At 33.8% G+C, this 13,430-nt stretch overlaps 1 protein-coding gene across 12 annotated transcripts in view; it reads right to left on the bottom strand.

Annotated features, from left to right (window-relative positions):
- SOX5 (SRY-box transcription factor 5) overlaps positions 1 to 13,430 on the bottom strand; it is a 952,037-nt gene that overhangs the window by 44,853 nt on the left and 893,754 nt on the right. The gene's annotated exons all lie outside the window — the stretch shown is intronic.

Below are 13,430 nucleotides of genomic sequence, written 5' to 3'. Positions count from 1 at the left end.
GTGGTATGAAGATTTGTATGTGGTTGGTCAGCACGTATGGTGATTTCCAATTGTTCTATGTTTAAATAGGTCAAGTTTACATAGTTTACATTCTATTTTATACCTTTCTATAATAGCTGTTATGTAATTTCATTCTAAAATTTATGGATACAATGGATACAATTATCATTAAAATTTCTATCACATCATTCATAAGAGCCAGATAATATTAACATTACATCACTTTCATTGCAAACTGAGAAGTTATGCCTTTTCTGTGTTCTAAAATTGAAATATGATGTCATTTGCTTGTCCTTTATTGTTTACATTATATCTCATTTTACAGAGATATCATTGTAGAATAAAAATTTAATTTCCATTTAGCTACTGTTTCATCTTCATGAGTTGAGAACATAAAATATCTACCAGTAGGAGGATAACTTGTTGAAAGTTGAATAATTTAGAATCAAGTGATTTGATGACAAAGAAACATATATTAATTAATTTTCCCCAAATTTTATGCATATATTTATCAAAAAAACATTGAAATAACTCACTTTACAAAAGTGGTAAAATGGTATAATATGACATCTATTTCAAGTTTATATTTTTTAAAGTGATTTATTATTATTAGAGTCCATGGTTAGCTACACTTAGGAAAGCCAGAAACAGACTAGGAAAAATTACTCTAACATTATTTTCTGTTTCAGAGAAAAGAACAGTCATTTGAAAACCTACGAGAATTCAAACAGCAATCTGGGATCATGTTAGATGCATAATAAATTTATGACCATTATACCAAATTCATATGGATTCATAGAATCTTGGAGGGAAGTGAAGTAAGATAATTCTATGACTGGCTCAATACATAATCATGAAAAGTTTACTTCAGCATTTTAAAAACTACAGGGGCAAAATTATTCCTAGATCTTTCAATTCGAAACATTTAGTTGAGCTGGTCACCCCTAATCCTTATATATGATGCTATGATTGGCAGAAACTCGGGAGAGTCTCGTGTCCCTTTTTTTCTATATTCCAGTGTGGATGAGTAGTTCTCAAAATGTGGTCCTTAGACTAGTACCATAAGCACCACCTGGGAACTTGTTAGAAAGTCAAATTCTCTATCCTCAGAACTTAGGAGGTGGCTTCCTGTAACCTGTGTTTTAACAAGCATTCCCAGGTGATTCTGATGCACAGTAACATTTGAGAGCCATGGCCATATATAATATAAAAGGAGGTTATTTTTAAAATTTTTATTTATTAGATTTCAAAACCCCTTAAAAAGCTTCCTCAATACCAGGAGATAACATTATATATAATATAATATATAATATAATAATATAACATATAATTTATCTCAATCTTTAAAATTTTATCAGAACATACTATATGGTAATAATAAATGAAAACATGCAAGTGCATAATAAACTAAATACCACTGAGAATAAGCAGGCCAATAAAGATTAGAGTCCGGATTTTCTTGTTGTTAATTCAGCCTAAATATCCTGTCAGATAGGAGGTTTATTGACTGTTTACTATGCAGTTGTAAATATTCTAGGCACTTTTTCCCCCATCAAATGCTGTACCTGCTGACTACTTTCTGTGTGAAACTACTGGCTCTTGTCATCATGGCCTGAAAATTTCTTTTGACATCATTACAACTCTTGCTAAAGTTTTGAGGGGGTTCTTGGAGAAATTAAAGGTAGCTGTTTCACTTGACTGTGCAGAAAAAAAAAAGAAGAAGGAATATATTCTCAGAGTTGCAACAGAGAAGATTTATGAGCAAAGAGGAAATAGAGTGTGAATGTGTGTATGGGGGAATGGTGGTGTCGATGAAGATGATGCACAAGTGGGTGCTGATGGAGTGAAATGTCATATGCTTAGCTTTAAGCACTAAGAACTATTACATGCTCATACTGAAAAATGACTACCCAAAGCATTTATCAGAGCAGGAGACCCACTAGAACTCTTAATATTCTTCTCCACGCAAGGCAACACAGATGTCTGCAAGCCAAAAAGTACAAAGCCCCAAGGACATAATAGAGGTTGACAGTTGCAAAGTTGATCGAAATGTCATTCAAAATTGCCTTTTCATTCTCTTTCATTGTGTGACCAGGCTAATGGTATATTAATAAGAACCCACACACTTGATCCTTCTACTGGTGACTATATAAGTAATTTTGACCCATTATATGATATTATTACACAATTTGGTTCTTTTAATAATTTATTACTGAGCTACTATAACAAATGCCTATTATTCATGAAAAATACAAAAATTACAATAGTTTGCCATTTTCTATTAATTATTTTTCATTTGACTAGATGAAAATTTAAAAACCTTAACTATAAAATGGAATGGACTATTTATTTATGACATGCATGCTCATAATTATGAACATGTACAATAAATGCCAAAGGTAAGGCATTTTCTACCTTTTTGAATTTGCAATATCTTATTTAGGAGGAATTTGAAGGCTTACCATGACCAACACCTATTCTTACAGATTAAACACACATTTCAAAATTGTAAATAAATAATTTACATATGAAAGAATGTAAGTAATTTTCAAGGTCAAGAAAGCATTGGAAAAGATAGCATTTCTATCAAGTACACCACCAAGCAATGAGGAAAGCAATTTTCCTTTAATTACTTGTCTAATTGTTAAAAGATTTTGCCCTTTGAAGCTTTCGAAAATAGCATATTTCATAATTATTTCATTTATACACAAAGTGATAGTTTGATAGTGATAGATACACAAAGGGTTTGTGTACAATATGCTAGAAAATACAATAATTCATGCAATAATATTCAAGAGAATAAGATTTTGTATATCCAAATACAAGTTTTAAGAACCTATTCATGATTATAACTTCCTAATAAAGTGTAGTCTAATTTTAGTTGTCTGAAATAGAATACAAAACAAGTACAAGCCAAACAAACATATCCTTTAAGCAAGTCCCATTTCCTTATAGCTACTATGACCTGTCTGAGAGCAAATATTTCACTTAACATCAGCTGGTGGTCACAGAAGTAGAACTATTGCAGAGGTCCTAATGAATTTGTATATCAGCCAATGAAAATCCTCCACACAGATAAAAAATAAATTGGATAATGAAAAGAATTTGACACAAACAGCCTTTGATGCACTGAAGAAATATCAATTGTCACCATGAATGCAAAAATTATTCCAAGTAAACTTAACAAACACTGTAAAATAAACAGATAAAATTAAAATATAATTCATTTAGATCATTTTCAAATAATAAGTTTATTCCAGGAAAAACATGTTACTCTAATATAATTGTATGATAGTCATAATTTTATAATGTGCAAAGACTAAATTACTCATAGAAATCAAACATAATTTATCAAAGAAAAATCATCCTCCGGAATCTTGAGGGTTATTTCTCTCTCCTCATTCCTTAACACTTCGTTCATTTCTTTGCTAAGGAATTTTAATAGAGAAGTAGAAAACAGGGACACCAATACCCTAAAGAAGTCTACTCTTTTCTTCCTATTTGCATCCTTGTTCTTCACATATATGGAAATATACCTACATGCAGGTCCTTGGACTACAAGATGCATCACGAAAGATGTGCAAATGATTATACCCTCTGGAATAAAAATTTCACCTTTGTTTACATCTTTACTCAGTCTCATTATTTAATTGATGATCTAGTTCACGCCATAAAACGTTCTCTCAAAATTCTATTTTGTTAAATATTTACCTAAAGTAGTTATTGAAAATCAAATATTTATTTGGCAGTTAAATTTATAGCACTTTAATAGCAACAGACAAGAATATATACATTTATTCATCCATTCATTCATCATTTATTGAATAGAACTTCATCTATTTATTAATGGCTGTTATATGTCAGGCAGTAGAAATACGAAAATCAACTGACATCTAGGCATGTAGCTTTGAGGCTTTGGTTTCGTGTGGTCAGCACTAAGAGAACAAAGAAGTTTACTTTTTATTTAAGGCCTAGGTATAGATGTATATGGAATTGTGTTTTATTTAAACTGAGTTTTGTGAGGACAGTTTGTCTATGCATTTATTATATTGTTTCATTTATAAATACACTTTAATTCTTTAATAGCCATAAAGTAATTGAATAAAAATATATACATAATTTCAGGCTACTTCCTCTGCAAAATTTGAAAACTATGATTGTCCCCATATTTATCGTAAATACTCATGTGAAGTAGCAGCAATAATAACATATGGGGAAGAGTAAAGGCATTCATGAAACATGTTGCAAAATTAATCACGCTGCTGCTATTATCCTCTCTGATGAATTAATCGTATTAAATTAAGTAGGGAAGTTCCACGACAGGCTGAATTGCATACTGTGCACTGCCGCTGCCCCTCTCTCCTGTAGCTTATGCTCACAGTCATCTTCTCTCTTCTTCTATTCCTACTGTTCACTGTGGGAGACCTCTTTCACCTTTCCCACCCAAATAAGACATTTCTTTCTAGGATGGAGTAGAGGTTTACTAGAGAGAAAAAGAAAACAAAACAAATATGATGAGGGTCTCCAAAAAGATTGGAATGTCCTTGATCTTCCTTAAGGAAGAACTTAGATGAGAAAAGGTTTGCATTTACGTGCAAGACTCAATCAAAGTAATATAAGATAAAACTAACTTTAACAACCTTAAATTTGTTTTCTTAGTCCCTGAAGAATCAGGAGTCCTACTCATGTGGCCGTCCAAACTCCACACTTCATTAGTAGGTACCTGTTACCTAAAAATCAGAACACATGGTCCTGAAGCCCCTTTCATGAACATGTTTGCTTTTGGACTTATAAATTGCAAGATGCCTTATTAACCAAGCAGATAGTGCTCCAGGAATTTTTTGGTAGGTATGCTTTTGCTCTGTTAATGCTAACATCAGACTTGATTGCCATTTAAATGCAAGTCTTAAGTTATTTAGCTAGGGGAAATATGTTCTAACTCCTCATTTGACTTCCTTATTTTGCCATTTTACGCTTTTGCTTAATGTATACCTGCTCCTTTTAAAAGTGGATGCTAGTAGTGTAAAGGACATTTGCTTCAATGTGGTAATTACACATTGCTTTTACATTTAAATTGTTGGCCCTTGATTAATTTAAAGCTATTCAAATAGTATCCATCATTTAATTTGTTGTTTAAAATGCCTGCTTGCTCATCCTTAAAATAGAGTGTTTTCCTTGATTTCTGACTTTGTTGGTTTAATGACTCAGTAGTGGACATTGTACACACACACACATATATATTTGAACACAGAGGAAAGAATAAAGTGTGGTTTTTGGAATATCAATAATATTTCACATTCATTTTTTAATTTAAAAAATTGCTTTCAAATATCTAAACCAAAAGTGCCCTTCTTTCTATACACAAAGCCCTTCTGTGGTAGCCAGCCTCCAAGATGGCCTTCCATAACTCAGATCCCCTCCCACAATGAATAGGACTGATCTACATAACCAATAGGATATTGTAGAAATGACAGTTTGACTCCTGTTACCAGGTCATAAAAGACATTGCAGCTTCTACCTTCCTCTGTGTTGGACCACTTGCTCTGTGGCAGGGTTCCTCAACGTTGACACTACCGACCTTTTGGGCTGAATAATTCTTTGTTGTGAGTGACTGTCCTGGGCACTGTAGGATGTTTGGAAATATTCCTGGTCTCTGACCACTAGGTGCTTGTAGCACTGCTGCCCAAGTTGCAGCAAGCAAAAATGTATCCAGACGTGAGCAAACATTTCTTGAGGGCCAAAATCACCCCCAGAGGGTAGCCAGCTGCTGTGTTGTGAGGACGCTCAAACAGCCTATGGAGAGGTCCACCTGGCAAGAAACTGAGGTCTCCTGCCAAGAACCAGCACTTACTTGTTGGGCTTGAGAGTGAGCCAGTTTGGAAGTAGATATACCAGCACCAGTCAAGCTTTCAAATGACTGCGATCTCAGTTGACAACTTGATTGCAACCACAAGAGAGACTCTTAGCCAGATCCACCCAGGTAAGCTACTCCTAGATTCCTGACTCAAGAAACTGGGTGAGACAAGTGTTTATTGCCTAAAGCCACTAAATTTTGGGTATTTTGTTAGGCAGTGATAACTCATCCATCCTGTATAAAAGAAGTGTAGCCAATATACACTGTTTTTACACAGCTCCAAAGCATTTTTTACCATGACCTCATTTTGACTTCTGGAAAAGTACCTGTTTTTCATTCTTCAATCATAATATGTGAATACACTTCACGAAGCTCCCTTCATTTTATTTATTTACTTTGCAGAGCAAGATGTCATTCCTTTTTACTTTTTCTTTCCTTCTAATATTTCCTCTTCTTCCTTTTAACATTTCTAAGTTAGCTTTTGAGATTTTAAGTTTCCATGAACTCTCTATCTAACCTCTACTTATTTTCAAAATGTTCTAAACATATACTGTATAAATAGAGTTTCTATATATTTACTCAGAAGAATCTCATCTATGAGAAGACCTTTAGCTCACAATACCTGATGAAAACCTACTCGCAGAAATTCTGCAGACTAAATTTCTCAAAGCATATTTGAAAAGAGGAAGAATGGGAGGAACGCAAGTCTCAACAATAATATTTGATGAGAATAGTTATAACACGAGCCAATATAAAAGGCATGGTGTTTCAGATTCAACTTTGCTTAACCTCTGGCCCCTAGTCAACTTCAAATTCCTAATAATAATGGTTATTTTGTCCTATCGTGTTCATTACATCTGGATGATTGCTATTATCTTTTAAAATGATTAACAGTTCTTCTGCCAAGAGGCCAAGAGAAAGCATATAGCAGTAAAAATTGATGTTAATAATCATACCAGTTCTTATTAACCTCTAAATGTAAATCTCCAAAAGCTTTTAAAAAATGCTTTGGAGAAATTAAAGAGTTGGTCACTCTATGTAAAAGAAGAATATAGTATTTTCTTGGCACCACCTCACCAGTCCTAAATTTCATAATTAAAAGCATTTGTCACAGTTAAGTTCCCGTTAGTTCCACTTGAAGATATGTGAAAAAAAATTAATAAAGAATGACAAAATTATCAAATGATTGAATGGATTCACAAAAAAATAAAGCAGGAGCTCTCAGAGCAGTTCAGCTTTACAAAATAAACTCTAAGCAAATAGAAGCGACACTGATCAAATTCTATTACCAGCTCTGTGTTGGGGATGGCACGTGCAGCTGTACCTGAATGTACAGAATGAGCACACAACTTCTCTACCTGAATCTACAAAAGGAATGAATATTAAAAAGACAGCAGAACAATATAAACACACCAATCCAAATGAGTGTGGACTTTAAGGGAGAGTTAAATATATCACACAGAGGCTTATTATTCAAGGGGGGGAAGCACTCGTGAAAATATTAAAAGAATGAGTTGATCATAAAAGAAAACGAACAAAATCAAAAACTTTGGAAGACTCTCAGAGGGCTAAAAAAATTCTTTTTCAGAAACCATCTATGGTTCTTTTAGGGATTGAAGTTTTTCTAGAACCTAGGAAAACTTTGGTCTGGTTATCAGCAGACAGACCATCTTTAGATAGTCAATCTGGGAGAAAGAGGGAGAAGAAATAGAAGGCATAATCATAGATACGTCATTTAACACTAACTCTAAATCAAAGACCTCATTTCTAATGCCCACATATATGCACACACATGTTCTAATGGGCACAAATCCCAAGAAGTCTGGTGAACCCACAATCACTAACTATTTAATGATTAATGATAGTTAACTGGTGTGCTGGTGTATATTTGGGAGATTTGAGTAAGGCCCAAATTGTCTGAGGATGGAACTTCGGAGAAGGATGGACGTGCATATGTGTGTGCAGGCACATGCACGTGTAATGGATTTGAAGGTGAACGAGACACACAGCAAGAAGGTTCGGGAAGACTAAGGCGGCACCCTATTATTACTGACCAGATCAATCAGACCACTGTGTTTCATTTGATTTCATAGTTGTTTTCCTGACTTGTTGATGGCAAAATAATCAGATTTTAAATAGTTTAAGAAGATTTTACTCTTCAAAGGGATTTTTACAGATGATCTGAATACTCTTACTCTTTACAGTACAACTTTCTAAAGGGTAGGCACCAGTATATTAATTGTTTTTATTACCCACATATGTCTTGAATAGAAAGAATACTAAATATTAACTACTAAATGTTAATTACATAGATAGTTAAGATTAGTCAATGACTCATTCTTGATAAATTCTGTCCTTTTCTATTGCTTTCCCATAAAGTGTTTTAAAACTTCTTTACATCTACATACAATGCAAATGTCACTTTGACTAGTGAATAACAAAGCAGGCATATATGCACTACCATCGTGTATCCCTCCACATTTAAATGTCTTCAAATGGATTCTCATCACTTGAATTTCGTAGTTCTTCCCAGTCTTCAGAGCTTTGCTCCCTTTTCTTCTTGCTTTCCCCTTAGAGTTGAAGGTTTGACATCTCTGGGACTCTCTGCTTTCTACTTAGAGATGTCAGCTAACAGAGCCATTGTCAGGAACTCCTTAGCGACAGGCTTTCTATTAATTTAACTTGAAACTTTACTAGGTCAGTACATCCAAACTACATCTCTTTTCACTCCATTCACTGCAGACAGAGAAAGAGGGGCAGTCATTGAAGACAAAGGGTAAAAAGTCCAAAGATAAGTAAAAATAAAATTTAAATGCAAAACTCACTTCTCTCACTCCCACCTGCTTTAACTCAGATTGATTCTCACCCTTCAGATTAAGAGCAGTAATAGCGATTTTCCTTTCTGGATGTAGAATTAGAAGAGCTGTCCCGTCTGCCCTGGTCTCACTTTTTTTTGCTCACATGGTAGGTTTATTCTTTATTTTGTTCCACAAGCATCTTTTAGGCATTATTACCAACAGTGCTCACAGGAGAGAAGGAATTTATATTCCAGTTGGTGAAGCAATATAGACACTAAATGATTGAACAGCGTAAGGCTATGTTATTGCTAGGAAATTTTAATACATAAGAAATATCATTGTGATTAATCTAAAAGAGTGTCATGAAGGAAGTTATTTAGAAAAGAACTGTATTTCATTTAGTCTGGATTATTTAGACTGAGTTCTTTGTCACCAATGTGGTTGATTCACTGGTCTAGGACTGAGATTTAGATTTTAGATGTTTAATTTAAATGCAATTTTCAGAACTCTTCATAAGGTTATAACTTCCTTATTCTGTGGATCCTCACACCACTTTTTCTGAAAAGTTGAAAACATAAAAAGGTATCAAGAGCATGAGCTCCCGGAACATTCAGTCCTATAAAATTTGCTATTTGGGATTAGATGATTTTTATTAGAAATAAAGATTATTTTCCTTTCCCCAAGATATTCATCAAAAGCAACTATTTTTCAATTATGATTGTCTTAAAGTGTTTCCCCCTTCTCCTCTCATTAATCTATTAGAGAGTGAATGAAAGAAAAGGCATAGTATATGTCTAATTGAATACAGAAATACTGCAATTTTTACCCGGGAACTTCTCCCTACTCCAAAAGAAATGCTGACTTTGTAATGCAACTTTATCATGAAGAGACCTAATTTTCAAAGAAGAGAGAAATGCTTATAGCACTATACACTAGTTGTTATATAAATATTTTGGAGAGTCAGTTAAATATTACAAAACATAAAGAAACATATTTAATAAGTTTAGTAACCTAAAAACTAATACTTTTTAAATAACTTCAATATTTTTATATGTGTTCATTTTTAATGCTGATTTGCTAATATTATTCACTTTACTTCCTGACATCTAAATTTTACTCTACAAGTTACAAAACAGCCTCCTATATTTTGTCTTATTTTAGTCTCACAGCAAGAGAGTGAGGTATCACCAATCCAACTTCACAGAAAAAGAAAATGAGGTTAGAGCTATTCAAGGATTTGCCAATAGTCATAACTGTAGTAAATTTGGGACTTGAACCCAAGTCATTGGGGTGTAGGCCTAGGCAACTTTTCAGAGCTGCCCCTGTCGTCTAAATGCCAACAGCGAAGAGGATTGTTAAGAAACAATTCCTTTGAAAACTCAGATTAACAATTGAAATCTTGTAATTTCTTCTTAATTCTGAAGAAATTTTTATACTGCATTATGATAGTAGCTATGCAGAGCTCAATTTGGGTAATATTATTCTGGCCCCTTGCAAAATGTTTCTAATACCAAACTATGAAATATTTTAACAAAGTAGCTACAAGTAAATTCCAAATGTATTCATATATCTAAAGTATATACCAAAAGAGTAAATATTTCAAGCAAATGCCATAAACATCCTCAACACTATTATTTGAATGGACTTATTTTGTTTCAACATAAAACACGTCAATTTACATTTATCCAAATGTTGTCCAGTGATTTAGAGAGGAAATAATATTGCAAGAAATGAAGGAGTGAATGGAAAAGACCTTTAGCCCACCTACCGGCTTGACCAAAGGCTGTGAATCCATCCGAGGTTTATTTCAAATGAGTTGTGTCAAAGGTTACCCATAGGCCATTTTACAGTGATTTATAGCTGATGTCTGCAAATCTCCTTTTATTTTAATGATAACCTCAATAGAGTCATTAAGGCATTCTTTATCTTCACGGCAGTGATCAAGAGGGAACTGATGTCTTTAAAGAATTCTAAGGGGTGATGACTATTTATATAAAATGTCAGTTAAGGCCAGTTTTTATGTTGCGCCCTGGGGACAAAATATTTTTTTCTCAACATACTGAAGATGCTTAGCTTGATTATACATTCTGCCTATCGTTGTTATAATATTAAATTCAAGGTATAGGCCAAAGAAAATTCAATAAAGATGAAAAGGCTTAGAATCGAGCATCAGGTAAGAGTTTGATTTTAATTATAATCTCAAATTTGTATTAAAGTTCTCACAGCATAATGCTTCTTAGGTGTCTGTATCAAGTTAAGTATGTCATGAAGCATGAAGAATTGCAAGATTGATTGATCAGATATTCATTTAAGAAATAGTCAATTAAAAATAATTAACGTATAGTCAAACTCAGCTGTAATGCCTCATGTTTAATTTTTCCCAACCCATAACATTACAAGAATAATACATTTCACAGTCTGGATAGCATAAAATATTTTATTTAGCAACTGTAATGATATTATTACATAAGAATTTTGATGATATTTTTTAAATTGACCTAAGGAGAAAGAATGAGTGCATTTACCTTAGATGTGACCTTATTTTGAATGTTGCTTGGATCATTAGATTGCCAAATAAAATGAATCTGCATTCTTATTCTTATAGTAAGGGATGGAATATACATATGTTTATATGTAATAAAAATATATATGTGACTATGTATGGTTGGGATATTTCTCTGCCATATCTGAGCTACATTGTTAGGCATAAAAGAGAAGCAGAGAAAGATAATCTTACAAAAATAAGAGAGGAAAACAAAATTTTTCCTCCTAAAACTTTATGTGAACTTTCAAACAACATAACAAAACTAGCCAATATTAGTATAAGCCTTTGCCTTTCATTTCAGCATCCACTTAATTATTCAGCATTTGTACAGAAGGCCATTCAACTGAAGAGGTATTTATAGTAAACAAATTCACGAGGCTAATGTATGAGCCAGAATGCCAATTAATTAATTTATATCTGACCAGAATATTGCTGTTTTTTAAGGTACCCTTTTGCTAATTTCCAGATACCTGAAGAAGCAAATTTCACAGAGTCAGGGCGAAAAGAAGTAAATAGTGAGTACTTCATTCAGACCACAGTAAGAACTGGTAAGTTATGCATGCTTCACTACAGACAATATGTCTCCAATGATCGGAAAGCTCATAATTCCTAAATCCAGTATATCTCACCTAGACTGCAGGATAACAATGGCAAATCTGACTTTTAGGTTGCATAATCTTTCTGAGCACATGGTCTTTCTATATGGTACAATAGCTTTCAGTGTTTCACTTTGGTACAATGGTATTTGGCTCATGCTGCGTTGAAATTATCCTCTAACGATACAAGCCCAAGATCTTTGATGCTTCCACCTAAGGGGTCCCAAATCCAGTCATGTTTGAACATAACATCTTGGCTTACTTCCACAGACGGTTTGCTTATTTGTTTGTTTAATCTTTTAACAGAACTAGAGCAATGATTACATGTTAAATATTATGCTTGGTGCTAAGGATGAATAAGATATAATCCCTACCCTCAAGGGACACAAAGTCATACAAGGGAAGACAAATGCACTCAAGTGTTATAAAGGTGCTATGATACTAGACCACGAGTATGTATCCATGCAGTGGGGTCACGTATGATGGAATAGCCAATTCTGCTTAGAGGTGACAGTTGAGATAGATCTTATGAGCAGGTGCAAGGCAAGAGGGAAAGTTGAATGAAGAGGGCAAAAGCAATCCAGAGAGAGATAGTGGCACAAACATAGGCAAAAAGAGGTGAAATAACATGATACATGAGGAAGTGATTCTATTTGGAGCACAAATTGCCGGGACTGGGAGAAAAGCAGAAGTAATAAATTAGGCTGGTGAGGTAGGTGGGGCTAGATCACAGAGTGCCGTGGTAAGGAGGTTAGACTTGGTTCCTTAGAGACTTTTATCTTTACATTTCATTCTTCTTAACTTCACTCCCAAAGTTCTGGAGATGCATTACAGTCACCTTATTTCTTTCTTTAAAATTCAGATGAAATCCAGCACTCTACTCTTTCATTGCCACATGTCTTTGCACAGGCTTTTTTTTCCTTCAAAAACCTAAATGACACATTGTTTGGAAGTCCTTCCTTATCCTATTTCTCCACAGGTTGTGCTGAGAACATTTTTCCTTACATCCATATTATTATTGGACCAGTACTTAGTCCATAGTATTTTAATTGTTAGTTTATTTGTCTATCTTTCGCATTGCACTGTACAGGGTGCTAATGTTCTTTTTCAGTCTACCACAGTGTCCGGCATATTATAGATGCCCAACAGGTTTATCGACTAGACCGCAATAAATGTTGTTTGACATCTTCTAAAAGGGTCTCTAGAAGCCTCATCTATTAGGAACAGTCATTACATGCTTTTTTAAAAATTTTATAAACCAGTGAGGAAACAGACAGCTTCGTTTCAAGCAAAATGTAAAGTCTCTTGCTTGGAACATGTCTCTCTCCAAAGAAAGACATTCTCATGCCTCTTCTTCTAGTAGAAGACAGAAGACATCTCATTTAGGATAAATTATATTTTCTTAACTGTGCATTTTAAGTTTAAATTTAAGTTGTTTTTTAAAACAGGATTCAAGTATATTTTGAAAGAATATTTTGCAACATTCCTTTCAACATTGACTCATCTTATTAAATTCTCAACGTCTTATTTTATATGCCCAGAATTCTAGAAAATAACATGGTTACATCAAAGGCCCAAAAGTTCACCTGACAATAGCTAAAAGACATACTACTCAATTTAAAAAAATCCTTATACAG

Source organism: Equus quagga, chromosome 1 (assembly GCF_021613505.1).
Source record: "Equus quagga isolate Etosha38 chromosome 1, UCLA_HA_Equagga_1.0, whole genome shotgun sequence".
Lineage (NCBI taxonomy): Eukaryota > Metazoa > Chordata > Mammalia > Perissodactyla > Equidae > Equus > Equus quagga.
The sequence above is the reverse complement of the archived record's forward strand: the minus strand, read 5'-3'. Positions and strand labels throughout refer to the sequence as shown.